At 35.6% G+C, this 22,054-nt stretch overlaps 2 long non-coding RNA genes and 1 pseudogene across 2 annotated transcripts; 2 read left to right on the plus strand and 1 right to left on the minus strand.

Annotated features, from left to right (window-relative positions):
• Positions 1–2,509: 2,509 nt before the first annotated feature.
• LOC137010752 (UDP-glucuronosyltransferase 2A1 pseudogene) lies at positions 2,510–8,324 on the plus strand (annotated as a pseudogene).
• A 2,323-nt stretch (positions 8,325–10,647) lies between these two features.
• On the plus strand, positions 10,648–13,076 carry LOC137011518 (uncharacterized). The gene is made up of 3 exons (XR_010893485.1): positions 10,648–10,897; positions 11,400–11,472; positions 11,984–13,076. It is a non-coding gene; the product is annotated as an uncharacterized lncRNA (long non-coding RNA).
• A 1,637-nt stretch (positions 13,077–14,713) lies between these two features.
• Positions 14,714–17,753, minus strand: LOC137011560 (uncharacterized). The gene is made up of 5 exons (XR_010893495.1): positions 17,076–17,753; positions 16,525–16,657; positions 16,261–16,366; positions 15,831–15,943; positions 14,714–15,259 (listed from the first exon to the last, which is right to left on the minus strand). It is a non-coding gene; the product is annotated as an uncharacterized lncRNA (long non-coding RNA).
• Positions 17,754–22,054: the final 4,301 nt, after the last annotated feature.

The following is a 22,054-nucleotide window of genomic DNA, read 5'->3' on the forward strand; positions in this document are numbered from 1 at the left end:
CGTTCCCTAGATTTACTAAAACGTGCGCACTATTTACTATTTCGTTCCCTCAATTTACTAAAACGTGTGCACGATTTACCATTTAGTTTCCTCGATTTACTAAAACGTGTGCATGATTTACTATTTCGTTCCCTCGATTTACTAAAACGTGCGCTCGATTTACTAAAACGTGTACACGATTTACTATTTTGTTTCCTCGATGTACTAAACCGTGTGCACGATTTACTATTTTGTTTCCTCGGTTTACTAAAACGTGTGCACGATTTACTATTTCGTTACCTCGATTTACTAATACGTGCGCTCGATTTACTATTTTGTTTCCTCGATTTACTAAAACGCGTGCACGATTTACTATTTCATTCTCTCGATTTACTAAAACATGTGCACGATTTACCATTTCGTTTCCTCTATTTACTAAAACGTGTGCACGATTTACTATTTCGTTCCCTCGATTTACTAAAACGTGCGCTCGATTTACTAAAACGTGTGCACGATTTACTATTTTGTTTCCTCGATTTACTAAAACGTGCACTCAATTTACTAAAACATGTGCACGATTTACCATTTCGTTTCCTCGATTTACTAAAACATGTGCACGATTTACTATTTCGTTACCTCGATTTACTAAAACGTGCACACGATTTACTATTTCGTTTCCTCAATTTACTAAAACGTGTGCACGATTTACCATTTCGTTCCCTCGATTTACTAAAATGTGCGCACGATTTACTATTTCGTTCCCTCGATTTGCTAAAATATGTGCACGATTTACTATTTCGTTACCTCGATTTACTAAAACGTGTGCACGATTTACCATTTAGTTTCCTCGATTTACTAAAACGTGTGCACGATTTACTATTTCGTTCCCTCGATTTACTAAAACGTGCGCACGATTTACTATTTCGTTCCCTCGATTTACTAAAATGTGTGCACGATTTACCATTTAGTTTCCTCGATTTACTAAAACGTGTGCACGATTTACTATTTCGTTCCCTCAATTTACTAAAACGTGTGCTCGATTTACTAAAACGTGTGCACGATTTACTATTTCGTTCCCTCGATTTGCTAAAACATGTGCATGATTTACTATTTCGTTACCTCGATTTACTAAAACGTGTGCACGATTTACTATTTCGTTCCCTCAATTTACTAAAACGTGTGCTCGATTTACTAAAACGTGTGCACGATTTACTATTTCGTTCCCTCGATTTGCTAAAACATGTGCACGATTTACTATTTCGTTACCTCGATTTACTAAAACGTGTGCACGATTTACTATTTCGTTTCCTCGATTTACTAAAACGTGTGCACGATTTACTATTTCGTTCCCTCAATTTACTAAAACGTGTGCACAATTTACTATTTCGTTCCCTCAATTTACTAAAACGTGCGCTCGATTTACTAAAACGTGCGCACAATTTACTATTTCGTTCCCTCGATTTACTAAAACGTGCACACGATTTATTATTTTGTTTCCTCGATTTACTAAAACGTGTGCACGATTTACCATTTGGTTCCCTCGATTTACTAAAACGTGTGCACAATTTACTATTTTGTTCCCTCAATTTACTAAAACGTGCGCTCGATTTACTAAAACGTGTGCACGATTTACTATTTCGTTCCCTCGATTTGCTAAAACATGTGCATGATTTACTATTTCGTTACCTCGATTTACTAAAACGTGCGCTCGATTTACCATTTAGTTTCCTCGATTTACTAAAACGTGTGCACGATTTACCATTTAATTCCCTCGATTTACTAAAACGTGTGCACGATTTACTATTTCGTTCCCTCGATTTACTAAAACGTGCGCTCGATTTACCATTTAGTTTCCTCGATTTACTAAAACATGTGCACGATTTACCATTTAATTCCCTCGATTTACTAAAACGTGTGCACGATTTACTATTTCGTTACCTCGATTTACTAAAACGTGTGCACGATTTACCATTTAGTTTCCTCGATTTACTAAAACGTGTGCACGATTTACCATTTAATTCCCTTGATTTACTAAAACGTGCGCACAATTTATTATTTCGTTACCTCGACTTACTAAAACGTGTGCACGATTTTATCATGCACATGATTTATAAATTGAGGGAATGAATTAGTGTTATTATGTGCAGGTCTCCGTAGAATTTATTATTTTAAAATTGATAAAAATTATAATGGTGTTGGTTGCAATTAGTATTTACGTTAATTATATTAATGGTGTAAAACAAACTGACCATTCGGTTAATGGTGTAAAACAAACTGACCATTCGAAATAAAAAGATTTCAATGTAAAATGCATTATGATGTATTAAAATGCATTTTAAGGTAAAATTCCCCATCTAAACGTCATTACATGAATCTAAAGTACAAACTCAATGTGCTGCCTTTTGCTTTGCAAAGAACAGGTTAATGTTTAAATGCAATTCACTTGAAGATTAACTGATCCAAGCTGGGTTTTTTTTTTTTTTTTTTTTTTTTTTGTTGTTTGTTTGTTTTGGCAAGTGAGCAGATTGTTGATAGCCCTTTCTTTTTGTTTTCAACCTAAATCTTTACATTGATTCACATGAATAAAAACAGGGAATCAGTGGAGACATTATCCAGAGGCCACTTTAGATGTCAGTATAAGAAAGAAAAAACAGACTTTTGGCATGTCTTACACAGTGTGGCTGAATGTGATCTTATCTGTGTTGAATGCGTGTTTATAAATTTTGGAAGTCCAAAGTTTGTTCTGGCAGGATTGACCAAGTCATACAAAAGGTAAAGTAAAACTTCCTGAATGTTTTAGTTAATCACATATACTTGTAATACTTTAAACAAAGATCAGTACTAATGTGTCAAAAATCAGATGTTTTCATTTTGTGTTAGGTGATATTAAAATTCTTGATTTATGGGCACATGGCACAATATAGCCAACCCGATCTCACGGCAATTCGTACGTATTTTACGAGGTGGCTAATTCGTTCGAATTCACACGACCTCACTCATACGAATTCATACGTTTTTTGCAAAATCGTACGTATTTTACAAGTTGACAAATCGTATGAATTTGTACAAGTGAGGTTGTATGAATTCATACGAATTAGCCACCTCGTAAAATAAGTACGAATTGGTTGTGAGATAGCATTGCTATAGCTTGTTAAAAAGCCTTTTGGTGACTTTTTTGTAAGGATTAATAGAATGACGTCATCTGTAGATATTTGAGCTACAAATGCATAGTGACAGGGCAGATAGGTTGGAAGAGAAAGCCAATGAGAGGAGCTGGAGGGGATTTAGGAAAGAAAGAGAAAGAGAGAGTTCCTAACAGTAAAGACTTAGTCATTAAGGATTAGACAAATATCTTGTACTGAACATCTGCAGAGCATTTGTTTTTGCTTGTTACCTCAAGATATGGAGATTAACATTCTGCACATGGTCACAGATATCATTTGTTCCAGCTCACAAGTGCATTATTATCTAAAAACACAAACAGGTAGTTCCAGTATTGTGATATAGATGCATGACAGATCAAACAAAAACAACCATGCTCTGATCACGTTCTGATTTTAAATGACCTGTTTTCTTTTAATGTGCCCTCATAAATCATCCATGATGCTTATTGGTAAATATTATCAAATTTAACTTTTAATAAAAGTTATGTTATATGCTCAGGGCCAAATTTGTTGCAATTTAATATGTTTCATACTTGAAACCAGTGTTGTAGTACTCAGGACTCGGTCTCAAGACCATATTGTAATGTTTTTGGTCTTGTCATGGACTTTTGACTTGGAATTGACTCGTACTCAAACATATTAGTAATCGGACTCATTCTCGAATCCAGTCCCACTCAAAATAATTAATGATTATTACTGTTACAATCGCTCCCAGGAAGACAAAGACGAATATAGAAAACCAACAAGGTTTATTTACAAGACTTAAAGGTAATCCAAAAATGTAACAGCGTGCCACACAAGTTAACACTAGCAATGCCAGAAAACAAAAGAGTGAACAGGCAGGAACTTAAATACAAGGCAAATGAGGGAACTAATAATGAACACCTGTGATGATTAAACGTATGCATGACTTGAGACTAACGTTAGTGCAAAGGCAGCAGGACTTATTAGCTCAAATACTGGTTTCCTAAAAAGGTTTTCAACTAGTGTGTAGATTTTATTTTTACCCCGCATTTATAATGCACCATCCAGTGAGATTAAAGCCTTAGATTATCCGCTGCTGTTACACAAAGAGATGAGATGGTGGCGCTAAAACACACCAAACTCTTAACAGTAAACAATAGGCAGGACCATACTGCCAATATAGGCTGCTTATTTCTCTCTTTTATTTTTATTTGTATTATTGATTTTTATCTTGAAGAGAAATTATTATTTGGTTGGTGAACATCATATTTTATATTAATATTTTTTAAACCAATCAAATCACTCTAAGTAAATAAAATACAGTGATGTACTGGTTGAGTATGGTGCCAATTTTATTGTTTCCACCAAACATTTTACATATTCTTGAAGATTTATTTGGGCCTTGTCTCAGACCCAACCTTATGTGGACTTGTCTTAGATCCCAACCTCTCTAAACTCGGTCGTGACTTGGATTTGAGTGAGCTGGTCTCGACTACAACACTGCATGAAACATTTCTTATGTAAAGTTGCTCTGGATTGTATAAAAATGCTCAAATTGTGCCTCAGAATGTAGTCTAGCCTTCACTTATGTTATGTATATTGCTTATACACTGCCCTCCAGAAGTTTGGAAACGATCTAGAAAAGTTGGGTTTTGGACAATATTGGCATGAATCCTTTTTAATTTGTGATCATTCTGCACTGATAAGGGACAACACAAACTACGAAAACATATTTTATTACATAAACAGTTTATACATAGAAAAAACAAAAATTTTCGATTCCTCAAAATATCCAGCATTAGCAGCTATCTGACCTAAACTGGGTTCTGATTGGTTCATTGTATTCTAAACTTAATTGGTGATCAATTGCTGAAGCTATTAAGGTGTGCTGACCCAAAAATCTTTTACAAACCTGAGCCAAGTTTAATCCAGTAACCAGCATCACAGCTGGCAAAGGGGCGTGTCTGACTTTCACATGTATATATTGCCATTATTATGTAATCAAAATGAAAATTATTATTGCTGGTCTTCAATGATAATGTCAAGTTACTTTAATGTATTTGCACCAGAAAATTATAAGGATTTATGCTGATGTCGACCAAAACCACACTTTGCCAGGGGTGTTTCCAAACTTTTGGAGGGCAGTGTACCCAGGTGAAAAAAAGTACATTTCTATAATGTACTGAAAGTGCTCTATTTTCGTGCACTAATTTTGTACTTAATATACTAAAAATTCTTCTTTAGTACTTCTTAAGATAATCTTAAGAACATCTCAACTGTGCTATTTTGAGATACCATGAAATATGAACTAAAATGCACTTTTAATATACTATCTCTGTATTTAAAAAATATATTTACTTACCACTTGTAGTACACTATGGGTTCAAATGTACTATAAGTAGTATCTAAATACATTTTTTAAAATACAGAGATCAAAAAGTGCATTTTAGTTCATATTTCATGGTGTCTCAAAATAGCACAGTTGAAATGTTCTTAAGATTATTTTAAGAAGTACTAAAGAAGAATTTTTAGTATATTAAGTACAAAATTAGTGCACAAAAATAGAGCACTTTCAGTACATTATAGAAATGTACTTTTTTTTTCACATGGGGTATAATGTTGTGTTATATGTAAAAAGTATTTTCATTTTATATAATAAAAAGTAGCTGGCACAAATCCAAAAATGCCTCCAAAAATTCATATTCAACTTCTGTCTCCCACAAGGGTTCTGTTTATTTCCATTTTGAACATACAGTATGTGCTATCATAACAATGTCTACACTCTAAAAAAAGTTTGGTTAAAAACAACCCAAGTTGGGTTGAAAATGGACAAACCCAGCAATTGGGTTGTTTTAACCCAGTGGTTGGGTTAAATGTTTGCCCAATGTGCTGGGTAGTTTTATTTAACCCAACTACTGATTAAAAATGACTATATGGCTGGCTTAAGATTAATCCAAAATAGGTGAGAAATTAAAAATCAGACACATAATTACTAGAGGCAACAATAATAATCAAAAGGTGTACATATATTAATAAGCAATTTAATAAATGCTCATTTTTTAAACATAGTAATAAATGTTAATACAGTAAATACAGTATTTTGTATACAACAGTTGAGTTAAATAAAACTACCCAGCACGTTTTGCAAACATTTAACCCAACCACTGGGTTAAAACAACCAAATTGCTGGGTTTGTCCATTTTCAACCTAACTTGGGTTGTTTTTAACCCAGCATTTTTTAGAGTGTACTGTATATGTAAAATGTCTAAATTGTAAACATCTTGCACTTTCTCACTCTTTGTGTATTTACAGCTTTCTAAAAGATGGATTTGAGGTCCAAACAACTATCTGCACTGACTTGTCTACTCTTTGTGTTGTGCTGCTGTCATGGTGGAAATATCCTGGTGTTGCCTGAAGATGGTAGTCACTGGGTGAACATGCAAATCATTCTGAGAAATCTTCACACCCGCGGCCATAGTCTTACTGTGGTGCGTTCGTCTAAAAGTTGGTACATCCAGGAGAATTCTTTCCTCTACAGCACCGTCACTGTCAACCCAATGGAGACCGAAGACATCGGCCCTGACTACTTTAAGATGATGATAGAGAGGTCGCTAGCCCTACAAAGGATGTTGCCCTTCTTTCGTTTCTTTGAGCAGCTGAAAGATATTGCCAACATACTAAAGGTATTTCACAACGGAGCGCGTCGAATGATTTCTGCCATTTTGGAGGACGCAGCACTTGTCGAACACTTACGAGAGGCTAAGTTTGACCTGCTTCTGACAGACCCAGCATTCCCAGCCGGAGTCCTGTTAGCTAATTTCCTCCACCTTCCCATGGTTTACAATGTACGTTGGCTAAATGCAGGGGATGCTCACATGCAAATTGCTCCATCACCTCCATCCCATGTCCCAATGTATAATTCATTGCTTCATGACCAAATGAGCTTTCTGCAACGGATGGAAAATTTCCTACGGAATCTGTTCAGCATACTCCAAGAGCAATACATCATCGTGCCTATTTATAGTGAACTGCTTGAGCGTCACTTCCCGCCTGGCACTGATCTTCTGTCAATGCAGCAATCTGCTGACATTTGGTTGAGTGGACTTTGTTTTTGAGTTTCCACGACCCACCATGCCTAACGTGGTCTACATAGGCGGCTTTCAATGTCACCCGGCTCAAGCACTCCCTGAGGAACTGGAAGAGTTTATGCAAAGCTCTGGAGAGCATGGAGTAGTCATCATGTCCTTGGGAGCTGCGGTCAGTGCTCTCCCTAAAGCGATCACGGAGGCCATTGCTACAGCCTTTGCTGATATCCCTCAGAAAGTCGTGTGGAGGTACCACGGGGAACGACCCTTGACCCTGGGAAACAACACTTTACTTCTAGAGTGGTTTCCTCAGAATGATCTCCTGGGCCATCCAAAGACTCGTGTTTGTATCTCACGGGGGCACCAATGGTGTCTATGAAGCTATTTACCATGGAGTCCCCGTCTTGGCTTTGCCGCTTCTCTTTGACCAGTTTGACAACGTTCTGCGCCTGCAGGTTCGAAGTGCGGCTCGAGTGCTTCAAGTCGCAACGCTTACGTCGCAAGAATTCCTCGAAGCCCTCAAAGACGTCCTAGAGAACCCGCTGTACCGAAGCAGCATCCGCAAACTGTCAGAGCTGCATCACGATCGGCCCTTGTCTCCTCTCGATAGTGCCACTTTTTGGATTGAATATGTCATGAGACACAGAGGAGCAGCTCATCTTCGCTCAAAGGCTATTAATTTGCCTTGGTACTCTTACCACAACCTAGATGTGTTGGCATTTCTACTGCTATTCACTGCAGTTGCTCTTTTGACCTCAGTATATATCTGCAAGCTTTTGTGTTGCAGGAAGTCAATAAAAAAGAGGAAGGTGGACTGAACTGAGCTTCTGATATGCACTTAATTTTATATGTACTTATTGCAAAATTGGGTGAAACTAGATTAAATATGTCATGGAGTTTGCAAAAATATTTTTCCCACCCAGCCTGGTATGGTATAGTTCTGACTTTTTTGTTGTGACTGCTCAAAATCTCATGTAAATGGAATAATAAAGCATCTTTGTATTTTTTGTGCACTAAATTCTTGTAAACCATATGAACTACACTATTCTAACTGTGGATTAGAATCCTCAAAACCTTATCTAGTGCCTATAAAGAAGCCAATGAGATGTGTTCCCAGTTCAGCCTTGATGTTGTTCCCTCTCCCAATGTGAATGTGTTTTAAATCATCATTAAAGGTTTATTAGGCAACTTCTTTGCTTGTTTAAATTATAATCCACTTCCTGGTATTTCTTAACTCAGGTCATGAATTCATTTACCACATGTTTACACAACGTGCTGGGTAGTTTTATTTAAAGGTGCCATCGAACGTTTTTTTGCAAGATGTAATATAAGTCTAAGGTGTCTCCTGAATGTGTCTGTGAAGTTTCAAATCAAAATACCCCATAGATTTTTTTTAATTAATTTTTTTAACTGCCTATTTTGGGGCATAATTAGAAATGCGCCAATTCAGGCTGCGTCCCCTTTAAATGCTCACGCTCTCCGCCCCCTCCCGTGCTCTCGACTCTATCATTGCATAAACAAAGTTCACACAGCTAATATAACCCTCAAAATGGATCTTTACAAAGTGTTCGTTATGCATGCAGCATGCATACATTGGATTATGTGAGTATTGTATTTATTTGGATGTTTACATTTGATTCTGAATAAGTTTGATAGTGCTCTGTGGCTAATGGCTAATGCTACACTGTTGGACAGATTTATAAAGAATGAAGTTGTGTTTATGAATTATACAGACTGCAAGTGTTTAATAATGAAATGAGGCTCTTGTCTCTCCGTGAATACAGTAAGAAACGATGATAACTTTAACCACATTTAACAGTACATTAGCAACATGCTAATAAAACATTTAGAAAGACAGTTTACAAATATCACAAAAAATATCATGTTATCATGGATCATGTCAGTTATTATCACTCCATCTGCCATTTTTTGCTATTGTTCTTGCTTGCTTACCTAGTCTGATGATTCAGCTGTGCACAGATCCAGACGTTAATACTGGCTGCCCTTGTGTAATGCCTTGAACATGAGCTGGCATATGCAAATATTGGGGTCATACATATTAATGATCCTGACTGTTACGTAACAGTCGGTGTTATGTTGAGATTTCCTGTTCTTCAGAGGTCTTTTAAACAAATGAGATTTATAAAGAAGGAGGAAACAATGGAGTTTGAGACTCACTGTATGTCATTTCCATGTACTGAACTCTTGTTATTTAACCATGCCGAGGTAAATTCAATTTTTAAATCTAGGGCACCTTTAACTCAACTATTATTTAAAAATGACTGTATTGCGTGCTTAAAATAAACCCAAAGTATGATGGAAATTAACATTCATTAATATGTTTAATGAATAATAATTAAACAATAAACATTTATTAAAATGTTCATTAATAAATGTTCACCTTTTGATTATTATTATAGTTGCTTCTAGTAATTATGTGTCTGATTTTTAATTCCCAACATATTTTGGGTTCATTTTAAGCATGCAACACAGTCATTTTAAACAATAGTAGAGTTAAATAAAACTACCCAGCAGGTTAGGCAAACATTTAACCCAACTGCTGGGTTAAAACAACTCAATTGCTGGGGTTTTTTTAACCCAACATTTTTTAGAGTGCAGTGAAACTACGTTGCCACAAATATGCGTAATACAGTACAGTTTCTGCAGATGCTTTGACCTTCTTGGCCTACTGTACTGATTATGCTGAGATGAACATGGTTTTCTTTAATAGAAATACAACAGGTCGTTCTATAGGAAAGAAATCTCACTAATTAGATCTTCATACCACAGAAATGAGAATACTAATGAAATCTCTTGAGAAAATATAATCTCATTTATCTCCTCTAGAGCTTTAAAGGAGATTTAAATGTCTCAGACTTGCCAGGATACCAAATCAATCATCATATTCTCCCAAAGCTAAATGATCTGAGCTGCTTTCCCAACCCAGTCTCATATGAAAACGTATCCTGACTACGTTGGTCCAAAGTGCAAAACGTAGAGGGGTTACAACAATGGCCCTTAAATTGTATGACTGTTACATTTTTTTTTTTTTGCCTATTGTTTTGCGTCCAAGTCACGTGACTTTAGAGAGCCCGGCCGTGAGAACAAAAAACATGGCGGACATTTCTCTACTTTTTAGTGAAAAAAACAATATTTTGAGTTAGTTTCTGCATAAAAATAAGTTTTGATTACATTTTTAGCGAGAAATATATATTCTATTTTCATAATATTCACACAGTGAATGTACATAATCACTCGCTTGCGCGTTGTTGCAAAGATTTTTCTGATCTCGCCAGAATAATGTGAAACTGCTACGTTTTGGTTGCTATGAACAATATTTTATTTTCTGCATCAAAATAAGGTTTGATTACATTTTAAGCAAAAAATATATATTATTTATTTTCATAATATTCACTCAGTGAATGTACATAATCACTCGCTTGCGCGTTGTTGCAAAGATTTATCTGATCTCGCCAGAATAATGTGAAACTGCTACGTTTTGGTTGCTATGAACAATATTTTGAGTTAGTTTCTGCATAAAAATAAGGTTTGATTACATTTTTAGCGAGAAATATATATTCTATTTTCATAATATTCACTCAGTGAATGTCAACCCGTTCTCACTCCTGACCGTTCTCACGCTGAAGAAGTCTCCTTCAGAACACATCGCGATATTTGGCATCAGTTCGCGTGTGCTGGATGTTGGTAAGTAGTCGTAAATACGCTGTTCTAATGTTTGATATAATGTCTTTTCTGTTTGCAGATATTAATCAGATTAACGTTAGCTCCCTCATGTTCAGTCACTGCATTATATCTGTCACCTCCGCTGAGGTTTTGCTTTTCATTGCTTTCTATATTAAATACTAAACTAGGGTGATTAAACACTGTCACGTGACGTGCAATATATTGCACAATATATATAACATATTCATATCAGGTTCAAAGTAGTACAAGTGTAGTTTCAAAATGGTATTTGTTGTAGAAGCACGGTAAAAAACAACACTTACCATGCTTTTTACCACAGTATTGGTCGTTTTAATGTGATTTTTGTTGTAAATACAGAGTAACCACAACACTTATCATGCTTTTAATGCCTAATAGTGTTAAATCCAAAAACTGTAAGGTCAATAAGAACTTCTTTCCTATATATATTTATATATAAACCTATATATTATAAATAATGATATTTTCTTTTCTCTTGTTTTAGCTGAAAAGACAAAAAGGGCCTTTTGGAAATGGATGAAGGAGACAGAAAGCTGCAAAGGCAAATAATTGCAATGGTATGTATGTGTTGCTTTTAACCCTTTATCAAACATTTTATCAAGCATTTGTTAAATAGTCTCACAGTAAATTAAAATTAAAGTCAAATCCTGTACATATTTATCACCTTATTTGTAAATCAGTTGTGCCCCTTCTTGGACAGTTGGACGTCCCACACATAAAAGTTTATATTAATTCCATTGAATTCTTTAAAATGATTACAGATTGGGCCCAAAATGTTCCAATGATACATGATGTCTCTCCGCACCTCATAACTACCTCTGTTTGCAAGAGTGGAAATTATCATTTGACCTGTCACATGACATCAGATATACAATTATTTTGTCATGATCATTTACACTGCTGATAATGTCCTGCTTGCATGTGAAACATGTTATTTATTTATTTTTATTATTTATTTTTTAAAATATGAATATAGCTTGCTATACTTTTAATCATGGAAATGCCCACACATCAGTGAACTTATTACATAAATGCATTTAACATTTAATTGTGCAACACTCTTTACAGAAGGAAATCCTACGGTTATGTATGAACTCACAACATCATCATCAAGTGCTGTGCTGGGCACATTGGGTAACAAGTGTCCTCCAACGTATCCAATCTGTGACCACATTCTCCACATCTTCCCATGGGACACCAACATTCTTCAGGCCTTCGTTTCCATGTCTTCCCCTGCATTCTCCTGGTGGTGTCCACTTCATATCTGTCTTTGGGTGTTGTTGTTTGGTCATGCTTAGGGTGTGTCCAGGGAGGTGCACCCTTCACTCTGTCACAGTTTTTAAAAGTCTTCACGTGGACTCCTCCTTATGATCTCCTTGAAACGTGCAGAACCAATATTGAAAATAGTAATTTATCTTTTTCCATATTCTTGCCTTTACCAAAGAAGCACCAGTGCTCATCCGGAGTTTTGGTAAAAGTTCTAGTAATGCTGCGACTATAGTCAAATATGTATTTCTGCATGTGTGTATAGCAGGTGTTTGTCCGAACAATTGAAGTTAGTGAGAGTGTTCAGGAAAACCCTCTGAGAACAATCAATATTTATTTAATTCTGTTTGGTGCTGATATAGAGTATTACAGAAATGACACATTGACATTCTGGACATTATTCTGTGAGTTTGTTACCTCTTCATTTAGATGGACTTGAAAATGTCTTGCATTTTGTTTCATTAAACCTTTTATTACAGTGTCACTATAGTAAATGTCCACCTTAACTACATCTATGGTATCATTATATCAGTACCTGGATAATGTAAATGTAACATACCCATGAATGTATTTTATAGAAGCATTTTATTGCTGAAAATATTTAACATTTATAAAATGCATTAACTATTTGAATTTGCCTTTCATTTAGTTACAGTAAAAGTGAACAATAAACACAATATTGTATTGTATTAAAGTTGAGAATGTAAAATGTTATTTTTTCCCCCTATTCTTTAAAGAAACTTATTTTCACATGGAATTTTATCTCATCTCTTGGTTTGTAAAAATAATACTTCATCATATCGATTTGTGTAGTTATATTTCACTATAATAGATTGCCTCTGTAACTGGATATATTTTTTTCTCACAATTAACTGATTTTTATACTGTTGTGCAGTAGTTTGGGGACTACATTTGTCTTTGACACTAAATATTGGAATATGATTACAAAATCGAGTACATTCATTATGCTTTTATTTATATTTATTTTAATTCCAAGAGTTCAAATGGTGAAGAATGGTATAAATAAGTGATTAAATGTATACCTTTAATATACTACATATCTACTGTAAATGTTAGAAGCACTTTAGTAGATGCAATTATATCTCTTTCAAATATATTTATGCATCAGTTTAAAACACAAAGGAGTCTTTCGTTGTAAAATGTGATTTTTATTATATTTAATTAGATTAATTATATATTTAAGGAATCTTTCTCGTCAGCCGGAACCGAAGGAGATCTGTCGTCATTTACCATAAATGGACAAGTAAGCGTGACGCATCTGTTCAGCCGTGTTGTGATTGGCTGTGACTCTATCGCAGAACTCGCTGTGATTGGACTACCTTTCAACCCATATAAAACGGCGCTTTATCTTACAAAGTTTGTTTTAGTGTGAATATTACGTTACTCATACATTAAGTTAACTATAAAGTGTTTCCATGTTGTGAGAAATTACTCCTTTACCGAGATCCCAACCCTAACCCTAGCTTCTCAATGAACTACAGCGCCATGTTTCCCGTTCATTGATAGAATGACAGAGACTTATGGGTAATGTAGTTTAAAACGTTTAGTAAAGAAATGATAAATGTTAAAATAATAAGATCTTTAATGGACAACTCGATATCTAAATATGTTTATTTTGCAAACATTTATTACATATATGAGGGACAGGCTGAAATTTAATATTTTACTGTAATCACTATTAAAAAACCTTTATGCCAGCTTTCCATGTATGTCTGAAAACTGTGCCCAACATTATTTAGTAATCATAGCATAAGCAGTTGTCCTGTTGATTTTCTCTTTGATACGCTAACCGGACTTTGTGTTACAGCCATTTGAAATGTGCATTTTTTTGCTCTTCCAGGGGCCGGTACTGGCCCCTTGGGGGTGGAAGGGCATTAAAATCTACACAGGTGTGTACTCCTCATCATGGATAACAAACGTTGTTGAATCACATTTAAATATTGCAGTATTTTATCATTTCCTCATTTTCCATTCTAACATCATGCTTGTATAGGTTTTTGATGGGTATTGTGAGACCATCTGATGAAATATGGAAATATTATAACAAAATGTTGTAATACAATAATAATAATAATAATAATTGATTAATTGAATAGTAGTTGATTATTTCTTTGCTTTTTTTTTGTATGAACACCAATAAATATAATGGATGAACCCACAACAACTTGCCATTATCCAGCTGCCAGTGTTGGCAGTAAACTAAAAACTATTTATATTTACACTTCACTATTACTTACACAAGGATAATGCACTATTCAGTAAAATAAGAAACTGTGCCAAAATGTCATTATCACCCCCTCTTCTTGCTCCTCACATGCCTGACATCAGTAATGTCCAGCTGTCATTTTGAATGCAGTAGTAGATGTACCAGAATGATCAACATCCATCTTCTTCAGTTCTGCTTGAAGTGTTTGTGTCAGTATAACCCACTGCAGCCTCTCTTTATTCACATTCCTTCCCTTTATTTATCTGGAAACTGCCATCCTTGTCACAACATGAAAGTATATGCAACTTTTGGTGCATTGTTGTCCCAAACAATCATGGAAATTATATGTCATTTTTTTAAATTATGAAATAAACTCAGCTTAGTTAAATTGTATTTACTCTACCAAACACCACGTTCACCATAATTTATTACACAACACTTTATTGGAGGATACAGCATAAGGTTGAAATTTGCATAAAGACAAATGAGATTCAAGATAAATAAAAACGTGTCTTCAAAAATACGTTAACGTCATAATAATCCATTCACAGACTTTACTCCTATTGCACAAATGAGCGCCACAGAATCCCATCCAGTCAACTATGATCCAGAAAACAGATTTGATATTGAGTTTAAAATAAAGATTCATTATCACAGCTGAACTGGGTTCTTGCTCTTCCCTGTACATGTCTCTATCATGTTCATGTTCTTCTTCTTCTAAACAGTTTGTTCAGTTGTACTCTACAGTACAACTGATGACCAGAAGATGTGATCACTGATGTGCTGTAGCTTTTTCTCAACCAGAGGAAGAAGTCTTAACATCCCATTGTCAGGCGTTCTTCAGTCCTGGTCTAAAAGTAAAACAAAAAAACACACAATTCAAGTTAAGTAGTTTAATGGACAGCCAGGTCAGCTTATGTTCTGCATGATTTAAACAGTGGTGGGCTACTCTGGCCCTCAGCGTCCACGGTCCTGCAGATTTAGCTCCAACCTAAAAACCCAACTGCCTGTAACTGTCTATAAGTACACCTGAAGACTTTGGTTAAAATTTTCAGGTGTGCTCAATTATGGTTGGAGGTAAACTCTCCACCTCAAAAAGGAGACAGCAAAAGGGCTAGAGTTGCCTGTTCCTGATTTAACTTTACAAAACAGCAGTACATAATATAATGCAGCACAGACTGTAAGCTAAGTACTGAACAAAAACTGTTTTACCCATATTAACAGCAACATGTTTTAAAAATCTTTTAGAAAGGCATGCTCTCTTTTGAGCCTTGATTTCTTTCAGGACAACATACTCTTCTGTTTCTTGTTTCAAGAGCATAATTTGGTCAAAAACCAAGTGATAACCTGTACAATGTAAAATTGTTAAAATACTGCAATAAAAACTTTAAGGCAAGAATTAAGAATAGGCACAGGACTTACCGTACTCATGAAGAAGCCATGGCCATGCATAGTTTCTGCCTCTTGTGTTCCTCCGTAGCTGCACATCAGTCGTTTTTCCTCTAGGATCTTCTGTTAGTGACTTCACTTGCTATCTGTTTTAAAACACAAATACAATGTTTTAGGTCTGTGCAGTATAAGGCCTTATTTCAAGCCAAAAAAACTAGGTATTACACATAATTTAAAGAACATTTACTATTTAATTCCTATTATACTATATTATATTATATTAACTCATTATCTTCCAAAGCTTCCCTGTCTGCTTTTATCTAAAAAAACAAACAAACAAACAAACAAAAAAAAAACAGAAGGAACAGTTTTTAAGAACTTTTTAAGAACTTAATAGTCCTTTGAGAGAACAACATTAAATTCTGTACTACATATTACAGCATTGCCTCAACACAAGACATACCAATGGACTTCTGTCTTCTTTGGGCATGAGATGGTCATGTTCCTTCCTCACCCTAAACAAAGGACTTCGATGAGCTTGCTTTAATATAAGGACTGGTCTTCCTTCTCTGCACAGAAAAACAAGAAAGTCTCTACTTACTCTGTGTGCAATTACTCTTGTTCTTAAAACATACAAATTGAGACAGTTATAAATAAGTTAATTTACCATACCATCCAGGAGAGCATTTGATGAGTAAATACTGATTTAAATATCTAGAAACTTTACCTGGAAAGGGCTGATCACGGCAGGTTTGCAGCGACTCACTAGTAGCTCTTGTGAGGGTCGGCTCTTAAAAGAGCTGTTGAGTTTGATGTTGTAGAGATCCTAAAAAGAAGGACTAAGTAATCTGCAAGTAATCCTGCAAGACAGAAAGGAAGGTAAATTTAAAACATCACATTCAAGTTGTCAATTTACACATAACTGTAGGATTTCCTTCTGTAAAGAGTGTTGCATAATTAAATGTTAAATGCATTTATGTAATAAGTTCACTGATATGTGGGCATTTCCATGATTAAACATATGTCTTTAATAGCAAGCTATATTTATATTTAAAAGAATAAATAAAAAAATAACATGTTTCACATGCAAGCAGGACATTATCAGCAGTGTAACTGATTAGATATTGAATAGACATCAGATATTCAATTATTTTGAATATGACAAAATAAGGTGATAAATATGTACAGGATTTGACTTTAATTTTAATTTACTGTGAGACTATTTAACAAATGCTTGATAAAATGTTTGATAAAGGGTTAAAAGCAACACATACATACCATTGCAATTATTTGCCTTTGCAGCTTTCTGTCTCCTTCATCCATTTCCGAAAGGCCCTTTTTGTCTTTTCAGCTAAAACAAGAGAAAAGAAAATATCATTATTTATAATATATAGGTTTATATATAAATATATATAGGAAAGAAGTTCTTATTGACCTTACAGTTTTTGGATTTAACATTATTAGGCATTAAAAGCATGATAAGTGTTGTGGTCACTCTGTATTTACAACAAAAATCACATTAAAACGACCAATACTGTGGTAAAAAGCATGGTAAGTGTTGTTTTTTACCGTGCTTCTACAACAAATACCATTTTGAAACTACACTTGTACTACTTTGAACCTGATATGAATATGTTATATATATTGTGCAATATATTGCACGTCACGTGACAGTGTTTAATCACCCTAGTTTAGTATTTAATATAGAAAGCAATGAAAAGCAAAACCTCAGCGGAGGTGACAGATATAATGCAGTGACTAAACATGAGGGAGCTAACGTTAATCTGATTAATATCTGCAAACAGAAAAGACATTATATCAAACATTAGAACAGCGTATTTACGACTACTTACCAACATCCAGCACACGCGAACTGATGCCAAATATCGCGATGTGTTCTGAAGGAGACTTCTTCAGCGTGAGAACGGTCAGGAGTGAGAACGGGTTGACATTCACTGAGTGAATATTATGAAAATAGAATATATATTTCTCGCTAAATATGTAATCAAACCTTATTTTTATGCAGAAACTAACTCAAAATATTGTTCATAGCAACCAAAACGTAGCAGTTTCACATTATTCTGGCGAGATCAGATAAATCTTTGCAACAACGCGCAAGCGAGTGATTATGTACATTCACTGAGTGAATATTATGAAAATAAATAATATATATTTTTTGCTTAAAATGTAATCAAACCTTATTTTGATGCAGAAAATAAAATATTGTTCATAGCAACCAAAACGTAGCAGTTTCACATTATTCTGGCGAGATCAGATAAATCTTTGCAACAACGCGCAAGCGAGTGATTATGTACATTCACTGAGTGAATATTATGAAAATAAATAATATATATTTTTTGCTTAAAATGTAATCAAACCTTATTTTGATGCAGAAAATAAAATATTGTTCATAGCAACCAAAACGTAGCAGTTTCACATTAGCGAGATCAGATAAATCTTTGCAACAACGCGCAAGCGAGTGATTATGTACATTCACTGAATGAATATTATGAAAATAAATAATATATATTTTTTGCTTAAAATGTAATCAAACCTTATTTTGATGCAGAAAATAAAATATTGTTCATAGCAACCAAAACGTAGCAGTTTCACATTATTCTGGCGAGATCAGATAAATCTTTGCAACAACGCGCAAGCGAGTGATTATGTACATTCACTGAGTGAATATTATGAAAATAGAATATATATTTCTCGCTAAAAATGTAATCAAAACTTATTTTTATGCAGAAACTAACTCAAAATATTGTTTTTTTCACTAAAAAGTAGAGAAACGTCCGCCATGTTTTTTGTTCTCACGGCCGGGCTCTCTAAAGTCACGTGACTTGGACGCAAAACAATAGGCAAAAAAAAATGTAACAGTCATACAATTTAAGGGCCATTATTGTAACCCCTCTACGTTTTGCACTTTGGACCAACGTAGTCAGGATACGTTTTCATATGAGACTGGGTTGGCTTTCCACATATACACTGCCCTCCCTAAGTTTGGAAACACCCCTGGCAAAGTGTGGTTTTGGACGATATCATTTTCTGGTGCAAATACATTAAAGTAACTTGACATTATCATTGAAGACCAGCAATAATAATTTTCATTTTGATTACATAATAATGGCAATATATACGTGTGAAAGTCAGACATGCCCCTTTTCCAGCTGTGATGCTGGTTACTGGTTTAAACTTGGCCCAGGTTTGTAACAGATTTGGGTTAAGCACACCTTAATAGCTTCAACAATTGATCACCAATTAAGTTTAGAATACAATGAACCTAATGGTGGATATTTTGATGAATCAAAAAAAATTTGTTCTATGTATAAACTGTTTATTTAATAAAATATGTTTTCGCAGTTTGTGTTGTCCCTTATCAGTGCAAAAGTATCACAAATTAAAAAGTATTCATGCCAATATTGTCCAAAACCACACTTTTCTAGGGTGTTTCCAAACATTTGGAGGTCAGTGTACTCTATGACTCGTTTGTGTCTGTTTAACATCTTCAAAGCAGCTGCAGCTGCAACTCCAAAAGGTTGATGCTTAAATGAAACGTAACTTCAGTAGATCAACCCCTGAGCAAAAAGTTTGCTCTAAACAACCATGGAGCTTCTTACACCCATAAAGCTTTACAAACCTCACTAACCCGCAGCAGATGGTCTGGCCTGGAAGTTACGCTCCATATGCACTCTTAATCAACCCAGAAGAGACAATTTATAGAGCCTGACAATGCATGCGCTCGCCATGTTTACTGCAAGCATTAGTTACTGCAACCTTGCGCCCGCTCCCGATTGGTTAACAGAGCCATCAGAGGACAATACTCTGTTCGTCTTTTGTATCGAGTCTTCTGAAGCAGGTAGCAACGTTCAACTCGACCATTCTAAAAGAAAAGGCACAGCAATGATGTCAGTGGTGCAGAACTAATTTATATTTTCATATTGCACTGTAGATGTGAGGGAGGAACAAGCCTAAGGGGGGTTATCAGTGAATAACAAATTCATTTGAGGATGTACCGTATTCGACACACTGATGCAGCTCCTCTTATCGGGCCCGCTGGAACTGATTGGTTAAACTGGCGTGGTGAATATACATCAGGGAGAGGCCGCGCTTTGCATGCTAAAGTTCAACCTGCTTGTTTACCTCTCTCCAGAGAGCCGTGAGGATGAGAGATTACAGCAGAGAACGAAGGAAACGATCACACGTGTGGATGGCAGGACAAATGGTGGAGCTGTAAAATTGGTCAAGAGTCTGAATTGTAAACGAGTCTCAAGGTGATACGGCATCATTGCTTCCTGAAGAGAGAGGAGACAAGAGGGTCTTGCGTCAAATGCAATGTGTCAAGCTTACAATCAGGGGTTGAGAAAGTATGAATAAGAAACTATTTTTATTATTATCAATGTGTTGTGCTGCCTAATTTATTTGTGGTAACTGTTTTCAGGATTCTTTGATGAATGGAAAGTTCAGAATGCATTTATTGGGAATAGAAATATTTTAATAAGAAATGTTTCTTGAGCAGCAAATCAGCATATTAGAAGGATCAAGTGACACTGATGTCTGAAGTGAAAATTTAGCTTTGATCACGGGAAGAAATTACGTTTTACTAAATATTCAGTTAGAAAACTGTTTTTTAAAGGGGACCTTTATTATGCCCCAATTCACAAGATGTAATATAAGTCTCTGGTGTCTCCAGAATGTGTGTGTGAAGTTTCAGCTCAAAATCCCCCACAGATCATTTATTATCGCTTGTCAAATTTGCCCTATTTGGGTGTAAGCAAAAACACGCCATTTTTGTGTGTGTCCCTTTAAATGCAAATGAGCTCCCTGCTTTCCAGAAAAGGGTGGAGCTTTAACAGCTCAACAACAACAAAGCTGGAGAATCTCACGCAGCCAAATTGAGGATTGTCAGTGTTGGTGTTCAGCCTTACATTGTTCAAACCGGAGTCGACACTGATGGAGAGACTCAGGAAGAAGTTACAACTTTTAGAATGAAACTGGACGTTTCTGAATGGTTAGTGGATAAATTTATGTAGCTGCTGACGGCATGATAACTACACTCTACTACAAAAACTCTAAAGCAGCCCAACATGGCCTCACTCCTTTGTTGCGTGTTCTCGGGGGCGGGGTTTATGTAAATGTTAGGGTTAGTGATGTCACCAACCCAGGAAGAAGCTCATTGTAGTCCCTACCAGCCGTTTGTTGTAGTCCTTAAACAGTGAATTCTCCCTTTGCATTGAACTTTGAGCGTTGTAACTTTGCAGATGTTGTTTATGCTCAAACAGCAACATTACACACTAACTAAAGTTAAAAAAAGGTCAAATCAAAATCAAGGACCCCTTTAAATTGTAATAATTTAATATACTGTATGTCTAGTTCTGTCATGAAACTCTAGATGGCACAGGCTGATGGGACCTTAATGCAAGCTGATGATATTTACTTGGCACAAGCTGATTGGTTCATGTCACATCTGCAGCCTGCTCATCATTTTATCATTCACTATAGCAGGTGCAGCATGCTTTCAGAGTCTAAAAACCCTCCATCTTCCCCAGCTCCACCTGTATAGATCTGCTATGAGTATTTGATATGTGTTATTTGTGCAGCAGCATGTCTTACATGCTCGTATCACCGTATGCATTGGCAGTAGCAAGTTCCTGTACTTGCTCTAAAGCAGCAGCAGAAATAATCTACAACAACAGCAATTCAGCAGCAGCAGCGTAGCATATCTAATCCACCAAGACCAAATACATACATTGTCATATACATTACCATGCTAAAAACCTTCAGAGAGTTGTCATGATAGAAATAATATAACACACTCACATACACACCTACACACACATACAATGTCCTTTTCCCAGTGGAAGGATAAAGTGAGGCGACAGAATTTGATGTGGTCAGGCAGCATTTTCCTCACCTAAAAGCCCAGGATGTCAACAGCACCTGCTCTTTTCTCACAGAAAGAAAACATCTCTTTCAACACACGTCCATTAGAGCACTGGCCATGCAGATCAATCAAAAACCGAAAACATAATGACTGTAGTTTATGAAAGGAGGTACAATTAGCACCAAAAAAAGTCATTACGGCTGACTATTAAGTGTTCTGGGTCTGTTTCTGTGATGCTCAAAATATCGTTCTGACTATGAATATTTTTTCCCAGAGTAATCAAAGATTCCAGGTATTATTTTGAGAGAGGATTTCTTATTACAGCAATTTGTTTGGCACAATGTGTTAAGTTTATGGTTATGCACACGTGTGT

Source organism: Chanodichthys erythropterus, chromosome 21, assembly GCF_024489055.1.
Source record: "Chanodichthys erythropterus isolate Z2021 chromosome 21, ASM2448905v1, whole genome shotgun sequence".
Taxonomy (NCBI): Eukaryota; Metazoa; Chordata; class Actinopteri; order Cypriniformes; family Xenocyprididae; genus Chanodichthys; species Chanodichthys erythropterus.